This window comes from Ambystoma mexicanum, chromosome 5q (genome assembly GCF_040938575.1).
Source record: "Ambystoma mexicanum isolate Mex_15411 chromosome 5q, UKY_AmexF1_1, whole genome shotgun sequence".
In the NCBI taxonomy this organism is placed as follows: domain Eukaryota; kingdom Metazoa; phylum Chordata; class Amphibia; order Caudata; family Ambystomatidae; genus Ambystoma; species Ambystoma mexicanum.
The window spans coordinates 1,197,282,005-1,197,298,533 of record NC_090933.1 but is presented as its reverse complement, the minus strand read 5'-3'; the positions used below and the strand labels follow the sequence as shown (position 1 = coordinate 1,197,298,533).

General features: G+C 46.3%; 1 protein-coding gene across 1 annotated transcript in view; it reads right to left on the bottom strand.

The window, feature by feature from the left end:
* The window catches only part of DENND3 (DENN domain containing 3), a 1,010,513-nt gene that overhangs the window by 692,806 nt on the left and 301,178 nt on the right, over positions 1 to 16,529 (bottom strand). The window lies entirely within an intron of this gene.

Genomic DNA, 16,529 nt, shown 5'->3' with positions numbered 1-16,529 from the left:
GCGCAATAAGACAGAAGTACGAGAGTTCATATGGTGACACGTCCATAGTACGAGACAGACATACAAAGAGAGGTACACTAGCATCCAGCAAGTACGAAGTATGGGGGCAGAAACACCCTTATCACATATTTGTAAGAGCCTACCTGGGTACGCAGAACGGATTAAGAAATATCATGACCAGTGGATCACAGAGTTAAAGGGAGAAGGGTTACCTCAGATATGGCCAGAAGGGGGGTCATTTGACAAAAGCGTCTTAGATATGGTAGCCACATGCATTTGTTTGAAATATAAGGGGAAGCAACTGCACAATAGGAGGGAAATATTAGACCTATGGAGACTGTTTGAAGAAATACCCCCTCCTAAGAAAAGGGAATCAGATACTGACCTACCATCTACTACTGACAAACCATTGCTGATACCAGAAGATGACAAGGTACTTTCAGAAGAGAAGCCCCCGATTGAGGTAACTAGGTTGTACCCAATGCTAAATAAGCCAGTGCCCGCAGAAGGATATAGCGACCCAACTTATGTACCCCAACGACAACCACTATCACTCAAGGGCCAACTGCACCACCACCATATGAGAGTCATAGAGAACGAGAGCAGGTAAGTACACCAAGGGTGGATATAGAGAAATTGACAGGGGATCTAGAATCCAGACTTTCTATAGCCAAAGATGAGCTCTCGAGAATTAAAAGTATATGTGAGCGGACTGCAATCAGCACCGCTAGATGAGAGCCTGCATCAGGAGCCCAGAGTGAGAATAGGACATTTGGAGAAGGATGGATAAAAGGAGAGATACTGTTTAGTATAGAAGAAGAACCAACACGGATAATTGAACTAGAGGGAAGAGAGGGGTGTACTGGTGACGAGGTGAGGACCACAGGAGGCAGAGAGGAGCTATTGTGTGATATAGGGGATGACTTAGAAGAAGGTGAAAGGCTAAGTGTGGCAATGGGAGGCGGAAGCGAGGAGTTGGATGGCGCATGCTCAATGAGAACGATGGACGAGGAGTGGACAGGGCGACTAAGGAACAGATTGGGAAAAATGGCGCCATTAGGAAAATCAGGAGTAAAGATGAGTGCAGATACAACGACAAAGGGGAAGCTACAACTCCCATTGATACATAGAGGAGGAGGGAGGCCGAATTACATACCCTGGGCTCAGATGGATAAGGCCAATTTGTTAAAATTATTGCCCCCGCTATCAGGAGGGGCAAGCAAGTGGATATATGCCTTTGAGAAACACACAGCCGGGGTACCTCTAGCAATAGGCGACGTGAAGAGTTTGCTAGTATCAGCAGTTGGGGATCAAGCTGACAGAGTATGGGTAAAAGCTGGCTTCCCGGGAGTGACGTTAGACTGCGATCGTCATGATGGCGCCTCTTTCAATACAGTACGTGCCAGGGTGTGGGATGCCTTGCGGGAAACGTTCCCAGATACCCCAGATTTACAGTCAGTAATGCAATGTACAATGAATGAAAGGGAAGATGCTATGGATTACATTTTTCGAGTCCAAGATATGTGGAGAACCGAAACGGGCACGCCCTGGTATCAGTCAACATCATTCTATTTTATAATAAAGAGGGGGCTCCCAAAAGAGGTGCAAAAGGCACTTGACAAAATAGCAGGTATTGAAGCAAAAGGTTGGCCTGAAATTCAGAGCATAATAGTTCACCACTGCAAACGAATAAAGGAAAGGGAAAAGGAGGTGGCACAGAGGAGATTGGCAGACAAAGCGAAACTAGTACAAACAAAGCTGCTGAAGGTCGCTGCAGCAGTAGCCGCGCTCCCACACAGTAGGGAGGGAGATGAAGAGGAGGAGGGGCTGGAAGCAATACAGGGGAAGATGGCAACGAATTGGGCAGGAGTAGGATCACGGCAGTGGAACGAGCAGGAGCAGAGTGGAGGTCCGCAGTGGCAAGAGTGGGCCCCTCGAGGGGGACGAGGTGGGTACAGGGGTCGAAGAGGGGGTGGACAAGGGTATGGGGGAATGGGAGGAACCGGATGGCAGGGTCCCAGGGGTGCACAAGGAAGTTGTTGGAACTGCGGGAGGTGAGGGCACTTTTCAAGAGAATGCAGGGGTAGACCAAACAACGGGTTCCCGGAGGGAGAACACTATGGCCATCCTCATCCGGGGAGCCCATATGGTCTCCCAATAGGACAACAACAAAGGGACCCAGGACAGGGGTACCCTGAACAACGGCAGGGACACCAATACAGAACACAGAATCACCCACAGAACAATGACACAATGCACTACACTCCAGGAAACCCTTTCGCGACAACAGCAAATGGAGCCCCAGCACCAGCCCCCTATAGTGGGGTATCAGTTTCAGGGAGCGTGTTCAACCAGGGGGGGGAAATGAGACACCCTGCATAGGACAGGCCACAGAAAACACTTGCGTGTCCTGTCTTATCTACCACCTACGATGCAGCAGAGGAACCATTGGTAGGGGCGCAGATAGGAGACAAGCAGTTCATATTCATGGTGGATTCGGGAGCGGAGAAATCATGTATTAGGGAGGGCCGGTTTCCGTTATCTAACCGGAAGTTAGAGACGCAGGGGTTCTCTGGGGCTGTAATTGAAGTTCCTTATACAGAAGCTTTGGATGTGACAGTGGGGGGTAAAACTGTAAAAACACCCTTACTGTATTATGAGCAATCGCCAATAAACCTGCTAGGGAGGGACCTTCTTAGCAAGCTTAACATGACAATATCATTCACAGAAAGGGGAATAGTGTGTTCAACACCAGGAATATGCCCATTACGAGTAATGCTGGTAGTACAGGCTCAAACAACGGCTCCGGAAATACGTGGCCTGCCAGTGGATGAAAGGATGTTTGTTGAAGGTTTGAAAATACTGGCCCAAGTAGTTCCTGAGCTAAAAAGGCTGGATTGGAGAATACCCGCGGAATTCATCTTCCGCCCAATGGTGCGCCCAGACATAACACCAGGGTCAGTGGTATCATTAGACTTGCATGCTGTACAGGTGTCAGCGAAAAGGATTGCGGTAATTGGGATGGACATAGATGGATGTGAATGGCGCACTGTACTGTGCGTCAACGCCAATATTGCCCTAGGAGACTTATCTGATGAGGATCTTATCTCTTATTCAGACAATGATGGCGAAATAATAATGGAAATAGCAATGCCCTGTGACATTTTGATTGAAGCTAGGCAAATTCCCGTTCAGTTGATGGCGGTAGTGGGAACACCACCGTCATTTTTTGATGATGACATGCGACTGGTGCCAAAAAATTTGTGGACCACGGGCCCCCATGATGTGGGGTTGTTGCACGGAGTGACGCCAGTGGTCATAAAACTCAAACAAGGGGCAATCCTGCCCCGAGTAAAGCAATATCCATTGCCCCGTGAGGCGGAGGAAGGACTAAAAGAGACAATAAATGCATTGTTAGCTCAGGGAATAATAGTGCCCTCAAACTCACCATGCAACACCTGCATCTACCCGATTAAAAAAGCAAAGGGAGGGGCTTAGAGGATGATCCAGGATTTACGCCCCTTAAATGACGTCATACAGAAAGAGTTCCCTTTGGTCCCGAACCCTGCTTCAATATTATGCAGTATCCCAAAAACGGCATCACATTTCACAGTGGTCGATTTGAAAAACACATTCTTTTCCATCCCCTTGGCAGAAGAAAGCAGATACCTGACAGCATTCACGTTTGGGGGAAAGAGATACGAACACTGTAGACTACCACAGGGTTACTGTGAGAGCCCAAGCATCTTCAACCGCATTCTACACGAAGACCTCTGTAATTTATCGGTTGAAAGCACCATCATCCAGTATGTAGACGATCTGCTCATATGTGCACAGAATGCAGAAATATGCAGGGAAGACTCAGTGACACTCCTGTCAATGCTGGCAAACAAGGGATACAAAGTGGACAAGGAAATGCTACAATACTGTCAGGATGAGGTCTTATACTTAGGGCAGCTGATATCGAAATACGGAAAGAGAATAATCCCTGACAGGGTAGAAGCAATAAGATCAGTAAGAGAACCCGCAACAGTGAAGGAGATGCAGAAATTCTTGGGAATGTGCAATTATTGCAGAGCATGGATATTAGATTATGCAGCCTACACAAGACCATTACTGCAAGCACTCAAGGAGGCACAACACGGGAACAGGAAAATAGAATGGTCAGAAGAGATGAGTGACTCATTCAAGTCACTAAAAGAATTGATTTCGAGTGCTCCGGTACTCGCCAACCCTGATTATGAACGCAAGTTTTTCCTATTTTCACATTGTAAGGGAACACTCATGACGGCTGTACTGACACAAAAGACTTCTCTAGGACACAAACCGTTGGCTTACTATAGTGGCACCTTGGATGCGGTGATGCAAGGACACTTCGCGTGCGAGCAATCTCTCGCCGCCGCCGCGTTCGCCATTGAAAAAAGTGCCACAATAGTAATGGGATGCCCTGTCACATTGTTTGTGGAACACTCATTATTTGCAATACTTGAGAGGTCTAAAAGTACACTGACCACACAGCGAGCAACTGCCTATGAGATAATATTGTCGAGCGCCAATATCAATGTGGTACGATGCAGAACAGTGAATCCGGCAACATTCATTACAGAAGCATGCACACTGGAGGACATGCAGGAACACAACTGTGCAACTTACACAGGGGAAAGAGGGGAGGACACGGTGGTGTGCGAGAATGCCCTGAGCGAGGGGGAGGTGTACTTTGTGGATGGGTCAGCATCAATTGACATGGACACGGGAGAGAGACATGTGGGGATGGCGGTGGTGAGATTAGAAGATGGTGAGTACGAGACACTAGTGCAGTATCGCCTTCCATCCCATTTCTCAGCACAGGCAGCGGAACTCATTGCATTAATAGAAGCACTACATGCAGCTAAAGGGTGTGCAGTAACAATATACACAGATTCAGCTTACATGACGACAACAGTACATGGGGGTCTGGCAAGATGGGGGCGGAGGGGGTTTCGAAGAGCAGATGGGACTCCAGTGCAGCATGCAGAATTGCTGAAGGAATTAATTGAGGCCCTAAAAGACCCAACAGTGGTAGCAATAGTGAAGTGCCAAGCACACACGTCCAACACAGACGTTGTGTCTTTGGGGAACGCGGCAGCGGACGCTGCTGCCAAGGAAGCTTCATATTTTGAAAAACATGAAACAGGTGAGTACATGCTGCAGCACAAGACAAACGAAGAGCTCCCAGAAGGATACAATGCGATGCCCATATCACAAATACTAGAGTTGCAGGAAGGAGCAAGTGGCGATGAAAAGATGATGTGGGTAAAACGAGGGTGCAGCCAATCAGTAACAGACTTACTCTGGCGACAAAATAACTCAGGAAAAGTGGTAATACCAGTAAAGCTGTTAGAAATAGCGTTTCAACAATTACACTTCCCAGCACACAACACGAAACAACACATTGCAGCAGAGATACAAGAGGAGTGGTTCGTGCCCTGTATTCAGGAGCACATATCTAGATTGACAATGGAGTGCACAACATGCCAGATATACAACTCTGGAATGACATTACGTACACTCAGGGGAACAATTCCAAAACCAATTGGGCCATTCAGAGAGCTACTCATTGACCACGCAGACATGGGAGAAAGGTGTAATGGGGCACACTACATGATTGTGGTTGTATGCCCATTTTCGAGGTGGGTGGAAGCAGGCCCATGTGCACGACCTGATGCTAAAAGCGCTGTAAAGTTCCTAGTAAGGGAAGTATTCCCACGCTGGGCAATTTGTGACGTAGTTCGCTCAGACAACGGCACTCACTTTGTGAACGAGCTCTTCAAAGAAGTAACGACACTATTGGGAATAAAACATAAATTGTGCTCGATTTATCATCCTCAAAGTAATGGCGTGGTAGAAAAGATGAACGGCCTGTTAAAAGGAAGATTATCAAAATTATGCTTCTCATTAAAGAAGAACTGGATTTACTGTTTGCCCCTTGCGCTGTTTGAGCTGAGAAATCAGCCAAGCAAAGACCACTTGTCCCCGCACGAAATAGTGACCGGGAGACGAATGCACACAGCACACTCCCCACTGCGCCAACCCTCAGACGCGCACAGAAGCGCTGCGATATTGGGAGATGAGTTCACAGACTACCTGAAAAAGCTAACTAGGGCAGCGCGTGCAATATCAAAGCAGCTCTCCCCACCATTCACAAGGGAAGAAGGGAACACAACGGAGTCCCTTACGGAGCCTGAAACACCGGTACAACTGATGCCGGGAGAATCCATTTATGTCAGGAGCTTTGTGCGCCGGTGGAATGCACCACGGTTCCACGGACCATACGAAGTGGTATTTTGTACTCCTACGGCTGTAAAAGTGAAGGGCCTTAATTACTGGATACATTTGATGGATGTACGAAGGGCATATAATAGCGCGCGGGAGGAAGTGGATGAGGGGGCACAGACAACAGCAAGCAATACAAATGAAAATAATGAGTGAATGTGAACATGTGTGTGACGGAAATGCACCTGATTGAGAAAATTGATGACGAGAACAAGTACATTTAAGGGTATCTATAAAGATGAAAAGATTGAAAAAATAAAATAAAATGTGGACTTATATGTAAATAATAATATGATAAAAATGTGTAGTGTCTGCTCCCTTGTCGGTACATCCCCAACCCCACTCCCCTACTCACTTCCATTCCCCTTCCATGATATCTTGGCACTGGTAGTGCCAACAAAATGTTTACATGCATGCACTTAATGCACTTTTATATCTCAAACAGGACCTACCATGGCAACTAACGGGCAGCCTACAATGGATAGATTTATTAGATATAGAGAATTGTTAGCTGAGAGATGTAGATATTCGTATGAGTGTGGATTGTCAATATGCATTACATTATTTTTTACAATGATGTTTGGCCTGGTTACGTATTGGTTCATAACGTTCATCTCTGTCGAGATGAACGAGGGGGGAGGGATTAACGGGACTAATGTGACAAATGAAACAGCAATTGTAAATACTAAAGAAGGTGATATTTTTGGTATGGGATGGAACTAAACTGGTATGGGGATATTACACGACACCATCCAATGTTGCTATCTCGCATAATGAAGGTCTGCAGGGAAAAATGCAAAACAGCACAATTTCCCCGCCAAAGGTATCTAATTATAATGCCCGCAGTCTAAATGATCGTAACCCCTCTGCTATATCCTGGTTATATAACACCCCCACCAGCAGGCCCACTCCCGTAACAAAAAACACACTGCCAGAGAGCATAAAGGAGGAGAATGAAGAAATGACAGCGAGATATGAAATACTGTATGATAATTGGGCAAAGGGGGGGAGAGGGAGAAAGGGGGGCGCACACTGTCCATCGCCCGTGAGGCCGGGAGATACCTTAGAAAAAGGAATAACAGACAGAGAAGGGAGGCGGGGAGGAGGAAATATGATGAATATTATGGGTTAGGATTAGACAAAATGGAAGACCCACGACATCCCCACCAGACAAATAAATGGTATGTGGACATGAGTGCAACGGCTAAGCAAACAACAAATGAGAGCCGTTATGTCTGCTCCCTCATTCCCCATGCTTCAGGTACACCCAAAGTATTGTTACCGAAAGAGTTGCCTATTGTCGATGCGCAGTGTCTCTTTCATCTCACGTTGTGCAGAATTAAGAACACCTTCCAGGCACATGAGATAACTTTCATGATGCTGCAGAACGAAAAGACCTGTTACCCAAAGGCAGTAGGAGTGGTCTATTTGGAGGATCCATTTTCTATAATACAAGAAACACTTTTTTCGGACAACAAGTGGAAGGACGAAGAAATAATGTGCAAGACTGAAGCACTGCGGGGTGTGGCACCAGAAAAACTGCAATGGATAGAAGAGACATGCACACCAATATGGAAGGAGCACATCTCAAAATTGACTTGGGTAACGGCCATCGAGAAACCCTTCAAGCTGCAGAAAGAAATAAACTATGAACTGTGTTTCAAGGTGGACGGGAGAACCACCATGGGGGCAAACAAGAACTGTAACAAGACCCTCACCATCCCAGATATGAGAAAAGGGACAGCGGCCCTGATGGATACCTATTGGGTATGTGGCAACCAAGCATACCTGCACCTCCCACAATCCTGGGGAGGCAGCTGTTCATTGGCCACCCTGCACTCCGCGCTAATGGTGATACCAGGAAGCCACATTGATGGGGGCAAGGAGATGCGAGGAAAATCTCAACAGAGTGGGGCCCCACCAACTGCAGAATCACAAGTATATGTCCTCTCCTCCGAAAACAAGGAAGGGGCGCTGTCCCGAAACAGACGGTCATCGAACTACATATCCAAAGCATCATCAGAACTGCTGGCACAGATCCCGGATAGATATCTATTATTCAGCTCTGCAGAAACGTTCTTCGCCTCACTCATCCCAAGCATCCAGGCGCGAGCAAACGCAAAGTGGCTCCAGATCACACATTGGGAACTGATCCAATTGGCAAATGATACTGAAGAAGGATTTAACGTAATAAAAGTAGAACTACGAGCACTGCGGCTAATGACCATGCAGAACAGGTATGTCTTGAACCTGTTGACAGCAATGGACGGAGGTGTTTGCCGAAAAATTGGAAGTGCCTGCTGCACTTTCGTACCTTCTGAAGTCGCAGATAACGGCTCCCTGTCCCATGTGATCGAAGCAGTACATAGCCTAGGAGAAAGAATGAGAATGGAAGGAGGAGCAGAAGAAAGTACATGGTTCGACAATATCTTCTCCTGGGTCCCATCATGGCTGGGAATGACTGTCAAGTTTTTGATGCCGGCTGTAGTGTTCCTCCTTTTCATTTTCTGCCTATGCCAGGTGGGTCTTCGATGTTGTGCCAACGCAGTACCGAATGGTGCAATGATGATGGTGACAATGGGCAACGCCCGAGGTACAATAGAAACTATGCAGGAAGCACAGGTACAAACGGGTACAGATTACACGTCAAGATTCCAGATGGTGCCCATGTACCACGACAAGGGCATAGTAGACAAGTTATGGCACACTACAATCAAAGAGCCCCGGGTACTCGAATGGTTTGAGGAAGTGTGGGTGGACCTAGAAGGGGATAGCGGTTGTATATACCTGACCTGTACCCCAGATGAATATGCTAGGAGAGGTGAAAGCTTGCGAGGGGTGTGCAGGGCATGGATGCCCATAAAAGGCACCCCTGTATGGGATGACGCTATAGCCGACGAGGAAGAAAGCAGGAGGTTGGAGGATTTAAAGTATTCGTTACCTAAGTAGCGAAAGGGGGGAAATGTATGGGAGGACTGGTCCAGGAGACCCCCTCCCATGCCTCTTCTCCCCCGGGAAGGTTCATGGCTCGCCGGGTGTCCTTCCTGTGGTGGGTGGGGCACTGGCAGAAGACATTGACCAAACCTGTTCAATTTAGCTAGGCCCTAGAAACCATTTTGTATAATAAAAATGGCTTGAGCCCTGCGCACCACCGCAAGGCACCCACCCTTGGAGAGTATCACTCATCCCTGTGGCCACAGCTCCCTGGCAGATCTGCTAAGCGCCCGTTCCCACGAACAGACGGGCATGAGCAGTGTATCGCTGTTTCCAGCATGACCCGGCCAGCAGGGCCTGGGTGGAAAAGAACTGTACAATGGTCCCCTGACAAAAGCAAAGTCCCTAAATACTAATAATGAGCAAACCACCTGTGATGAAAGCGTTCTCCCCACAACCTCTCTGACTAAAAACCTGTAAAATATATGAAAATGGCAGGATGGGTGCCCATATGACATTAGGGATGAAGCACCCACATCCCTGTAGCTATGTGCAAATGGTAAAAGCGGCGTGGTGTTTTTTCATGTTATGTGTGTTATCGAGAAGACTGCACCCCACTGTCCCGCGCCAAAACTGAACTAATGCTGCTAGAGTGCAAAGGAAGACAAATGCAACCATACTGAGGGCTCATGTAAGGGGTGCACGAAAATGCACCATATGTGTGTCTGAGCCCACTATGTGCCACTGCCGCCAATCTGAGTGGCGGGTTGTTCCCGCGTGCTCCACCAACCTCACTACTACCTCACTTACCGCGCATGTATAAACATATAACAAAATGTTGTAGTTGTTAAAAACGTACTGTACAAGTAATGTGCTCAAATTGGCCATATGGATGGCACTAGCAATGTCAAAAACGTGAGCTTTGGAAAGACTCAATGAGTACTGTATATTATATGAATGTGTATGTCTCTTCCACCTAAAGTCTGCTGTCCTTCGTCTCTCATCTAGCAGAATCGGGCATTCATGTCTTGTCATGCAGGACTTATCTTTCGGCAGTTGCCGCATACCTATCCACGGACCAGAGCTCGTTTTCGCTGACAAATCCAGTGGTTCAAAGGCACATTGCAGGTATTATGCGTCTTTACCCTCCTGTTCGCAAACCGCATCCGACGTGGGATCTGAACGTAGTCCTTACGGCCTTGTGCCATAAGCCCTTTGAGCCAATGGCTACTGTAGACCTTAAGCACCTTTCGTGCAAAGTGTCCTTCTTGGTCGCTGTGACTTCGGCAAGACGCGGGAGTGAGCTCCAGGCCTTGTCGGTGGAGCATCCCTTCCTGGCTTTTCATAAGGATAAGGTGGTCCTGAGGACGAATCCTTCTTTCCTTCCAAAAGTGGTCTCTGATTTTCATCTGAATCAGTCAATCTCTTTGCCTGTCTTTTTTCCAGATCCAGCCTCAGAGGCTGAGAGGGTTTTTGCAATGCCTGGATGTTAGAAGAGCTCTTAAGTTCTATCTGGACAGAACATCTGAATTTAGGAGTTCTTCTCAGCTCCTGGTGACCTTCGGTAATCCGCAGGGTAAACCGACCTCTAAAGCGACTATCTCCAGATGGATTGCTGCCTGTATTATGGAGTCTTACGCTGTTCAAGGTCTTCATCCTCCAAAGGGGTTTCACGCACACCTGGTACGGGGCAAGGCAGCTGCTGTTGCCTTTCAAAAGTATGTCCCCTGGGAGACTATCGCGAAAGCGGCTACCTGGGCCTCCCCATCAGCTTTTTGTAAACACTACTGTTTGGATCTGAGCCCAAGGTCTGATGCTCAGTTTGGCCAGGCTGTGCTTAAAAACTTTTTCAAGTAAGGAGTTTTCCATCCACCCGTAATTCCTGTGAGGAGTGCTTGGGAATCTCCCATAATTATGGAGGAAAGAGGACGGGACGTAGGAGTATGCTTTCACCGTAGTGACCACCTTACCCCTAGTCCATAGTCCCCTTTCCTCCATACGCTCGCCCGCCGTCCCCTCTAATAAGGTTCCTCTGCTATTGCTTAAAGGTCTCTGATCTGCCGATAGAAAAGGACTGATGGGCGATGCGCTGGGCGGCGTTACGGCCGCGTGCAGTACCCTGCGTAAAATGAGAATGTGATGCTTTTTACACGGTGCTCCGGTCCCGTCCCACAGGACGGAGGAATGTCCCATAAGTATGGAGGAAAGGGGACTATGGACTAGGAGTAAGGTGGTCACTACGGTGAGTAACCCTATTAATTTATCTCTATCTTGATCTGCTCTCCTTTCTTACTTTCTCTGACAAAGATGACTTTGTCCTATTTGGTTTGAGACAGGGATTCATGCCCTGTTGTCATAATGATATATCTTTCTTCCCCTAGAATTAACACTAGGGGAAGACTAAGAACATAATTGCAAGCCATTAGATGACTTGCGCCTTTGGAATTGGGTTGGTCTGATCTGTAAAGAATTTGGTGAGAAAGCCAGAATTTGGCTAACCATTTGGAATTTTAGCCAGGTAATATCCCACTAGGGTAACTAATTCTGTCCCCTGTTCTCTTCTCTATGTCAATCTCTCCAGGGTTTTCTAGTCCTGAAGAAGGTGGTACATATATTCCCACCAAAACGCAGTGACATGTGTCGAACCGTGGACACATTGTGCAACTCATTTGCGTTGTTTTTTTAGAATACCTTGTTTAGTTCTGTTTAATTTGCTATTTAGGTTCTATTTGCTTGTTACTTTTCTTGTCTTGTGTCTCATCACAACTGGGTGATTGAAATTTGATTTTCATGTTTCATTCATGTCTCAATAAGATAACACATCCATTTTGTATGTGACGGTGAGTGTGTTTGCTACGATATAAGTGTGAATCAGAAAATCAATTAATAAATGTTTGACTAAATCATAATATTAAAGGTGTTGTAAAATAATTTGGCTAGTTCACATGAGAAATTAAAGAATAGACTTGTGCATAAAAACAGATCGAAATAATAAGTGAATCTTTGTTCTCTGGTAGAATCCCCTTTGTGCTTTTCTTTTTTTTTTCCTTTCACATGAAAGACGTAAGTTAGTTATAATAGTTTTATAGACTTAGGCCTCAGGTCATATCAGACTTCATGGGTGTATAATACCCAGTATGACCCTCACTGGGGGTCCACAAAGCTTAATAAGAACACTGCAATGTTGGCAGTTCCACTGTAGACAATACAGTGTGAGAATATATAATTAGAGAAAGTCTTGCTGACAGACAAGGCGGTCAACTGCCTGCCAGCCCATGGCAGGTAGGTCTGAGCACAGAGAGAGCCTCTGCAGTCTTGGGACCATTTACAGCTATTTCTGACCCTCAAGAAGGATGTTAAGGCAATTAGCATTCTTGGGTTTTTGTCTCAGGGTGCCAATAGTATTTTTAAGGTAAAATTAGCCATGCATTTTCCATGTGCCCAATCGACTTCAAAACAAACAGTAAAAATGGCCGTCCACAATTTGTGCAGCCAAGCAGAATTAAGGCTACTGAGGAAGGACTTCGGAAGGAGGTAGGTATTAACGGCAAGAGGACACATGTGGCAAGGAGTAGACGTGTGACAAGGAAGAAATAGGGGTCCACGACAGTGGTATAAAATAATGGTGGACCCGGGACAGGGGCTAAGGTTGATTTGATGCAGAACGCGAGCTGTTACCGACAGGTAACATATGCATTCTGTGCTTCCTGTTTGGTCCAGGGCTCTCTCCAGGTGTTTGGTCCCAACATTCCAATGTGTCTTGGTTGTCTTTCCTACTTTTAAACAAAACATGCATACTCTTGGAGCGTAGAATGTCAGTATAGCTATAATACCTCTGTAACAAATGGTTAACTCCCTTGGCCTTCAAAGTCAGAACAAAACTTTGTCAGAGGGATTTTACCACCTTGTAATGCCTTCGGAATGTGTAATTTTTGCCCAAATACTGTACATCTCCTCTTCTGGATACCGAGGACTGGTGAAGTCAAGATTCTTATATTTCACTTAATCCCCCGATAACAGAGCTTAATTTAGAAAAGTGTAATCTACTGTCACAGGTTCTGCATCTCTAACTCTACAACTACATTCTCAACTTCCCCCGTCTCCTCCAATTATTGGTCAGGAAGAATTATTGCTCCTAACTCTGAGGATAAGAATGTCTTCCTGTTGCCTCCACATAAGCACTGCTACTAGAACAAATACCCAGGATTGTGTACAGGGAGAACTTGCAGGTATCTCCCTCAATAGGATAGAGACAAGTAAATGTACACCTTCTCTAACTATGGATCGCCAAAATGTCAAACTTTGAAAAATGTAACCTTGTACTACATCATATCCGCTGTTGAAATGCGCTATATTTTACTTACTTGTACCTCTCTTTTGGCCCTCAGAGAGATTCTGGCATGTGTCTTTAATCTAATATGAGTAATGGTATGATGAATATATGCTTATAACAGGCATGTGATGCAAAGTATCTTGGACTGCACATGCACCAATCACTATGTTAAAGGAATATAACAGCCTTCTCCAGACGCAAACAACCTAGTCAATCTCTACAACAAGACCCTTGAATAAGCAGTTGACAACCTAGCACCTATCAAACTAACCAAAGCCAAACCAGCAGCACATCTCAATACATGGTTCACTCCTGAATTGAAACTTCTGCGTAATGCCAAACAAGCAGCAGAAGCAGTTTGGAGAAAAAGTCCTAATTTATCCAGTAAAGCTCTCTTCACTGCAGCCGCTTACTCCTATAAAACAGCTATCCTCTCTGCCAAGAAAGAAACTTATGACAATAGAATAGCCAATGCCAACTCAAAGACAAAAGAACTATTCAACATCCTTAGGGAACTTGAGTCACCTCCTACTTCTGCAGAATCCTGCCTGAAAGATGAAGATTGGTGTGAAAAAAATCAAAAAAGCGCTTCAGACAAAATTACCCTACTTCAATCAAGAATTGAACATAAAAAAACATGCCTGGCTAAAAACGCAGACTCTCCTACACCTCCCCCTCCTACACTCCTACTTGCCCCCTGTTCTTCTTCACCCCAGTCTCAGCCAAAGAAGTAGAGATCATCATCAAAGGCCTTAAACCATCTAGATGCCAAGGGGACCTATGCCCAGCTGTCATCATTCAAGAAGCTGCTAGCGAATTGGCCCCATGTATTACAGCCGTAATCAACTCTTCCTTCAAAACCAATTCAGTCCCCAACAGCCTCAAAGAGGCGTGGATGATGCTCTTACTAAGAAAACCTAATCTAGACGCTAACAACCCTACCAACTACAGACCCATCACCACTGTCCCTTACATTCTAAAATCCTAGACAGAGTGGCCTATCTTCAGATAAAGAAACATCTTGAAGATAACAACCCTCTGCGCCTAAGACAATCAGGCTTTAGACCTAGGCACGGAACAGAAACTGCCCTCTTGGACCTAAAAATCCAGATGGATGAGGCAAAAGACAACGGTAAACTAGCCATGCTCCTGCAGCTTGACCTATCGGCAGCGTTCGACCTCGTCGATCACCAGAACCTTACTGAATACTTGACTTCAGCTGCTGCCTTCTCTAGTGAGGCGTCCACTTGGGTACAATCCTTTTTATGTAACCGGACCACTAGGGTTTTCTTCCCATCAGCCTCAGCGCAACCTATACCTATCCACTGTGGGGTTCCACAAGTCTCGTGTACATCACCAACCTTATACAACATCTTTACTAAGCTCATGTTTGACTGCCTTGACAACCTGGGTGTCAACTACACTAAGTCATCACGTTGTCAGGATGCTATGACAAAGATTCCAAATGGATTAACGATCTCTACTTGGAGATCCAATCCTGGATGGCGGAACATGGCTTATGCCTAAACGACGAGAAAACTGAGCTATGTATCATCGGCTCACAACCATGTCTAAATAAGCTCAACCCGCGCTACTTAGCCATCAACATAGAGGTAACTTCATCAAAGTGGCCAAGAATATTAAAACCTTGGGGGTCCACCTGGACTCCACCCTGTCTCTGAAAAAACAAGTTAATGCTCTAGCCTCCTCCACAGCATATACCAACAAGCTCATCAATGCTCGCAAAGCATTCGTCTCACCCACCAGCTGTCTTACCTTGGCCAGAACGCTAGTGCTCTCAAAAATAGACTACTGCAACAGTCTCTTCCTGGGCACCTCAGAGCGTAATCTGAACAAACTCCAGGTTTTGCAGAATAACGCTCTTAGAGCAGCACTAAGCATCCTGAGGCATGCTCACATCGCCACCCACAGACATAACGCATACTGGCTCCCAGTAAGAGACAGAATCGCCCTTAAATCGCTGGTCCTCCTCCATAAATGTCTCTCCAACGATGCTCCTATGTATCTGGCAGACAGATTCAACAAAAAGTTTGGTCAGACCAGCGAGAACAAGATATTCACATTGTCTCAACATTCCCAAATTCTCGCTAAAAAAAACCAGGAGGGTCAAGCTTCCCGGTGTTAGCTGCCAAACTATGGAATGCTACCCCGAACAACCTTAGAATGGAACCCTCATTTTGGACCTTCAGAGCTTAGCTCTCTAACAAGATAGGTGCTACTGCTTGAATATTTACCTTCCTGTGCATGCATTGCTCCTCTTATTGTCTCACCACTACGACCACTTTATAATCTGGTCAAATGCACTTCTATCTACTGTCTTGGATAACACTGAAAATGTTTTGTAACCTATTGAAACTTGCTCTATGTCTCTGGCACCCAGTTACCTTTGGGTTTGGCGTGCGGTACAAATAAAGAAACTAAACTAAACTGTTTAAAGCATTCTAGTGATGGAACTATAATAATATGCAGAAATTAGCAGAATTCAAAATCTATAAACTGAATTAGCACCCTGGTGCGGGAAGCCATCCAATCAGGTGGCTAGATACGCGGGTTGAAACCAGCAATCTCATCCCGCGTTCCATGCGGCCTGACGGCCGAATCCCCAGATGCCATCTTCCCCCACCCTCTGTCCACCACCCTCCTCCCCACTGCTCCTTCTCCACTCCAGCAGGCCACCATGGAAAGGTAAGGAGGGGCTCCCTTCCTATATCGGCCCCTCGTGGAAAAGTATTTTCCTTCGTTCAACGGGACGCACTGAGCGTACTGATGAACAAAGGAAAATCCTTTTTTTTTTTAGCCCCCCGGGTTACCGCTTTGACCACCCGGGGGGCCAATAGGCTTAATCCCCCCATGGCAAGTGCTGGAACGGAGGGTAACGGCCGGAGCCATCGTTATCTGCCCTCACTTCGCTCGGCCAATAACTTGGACT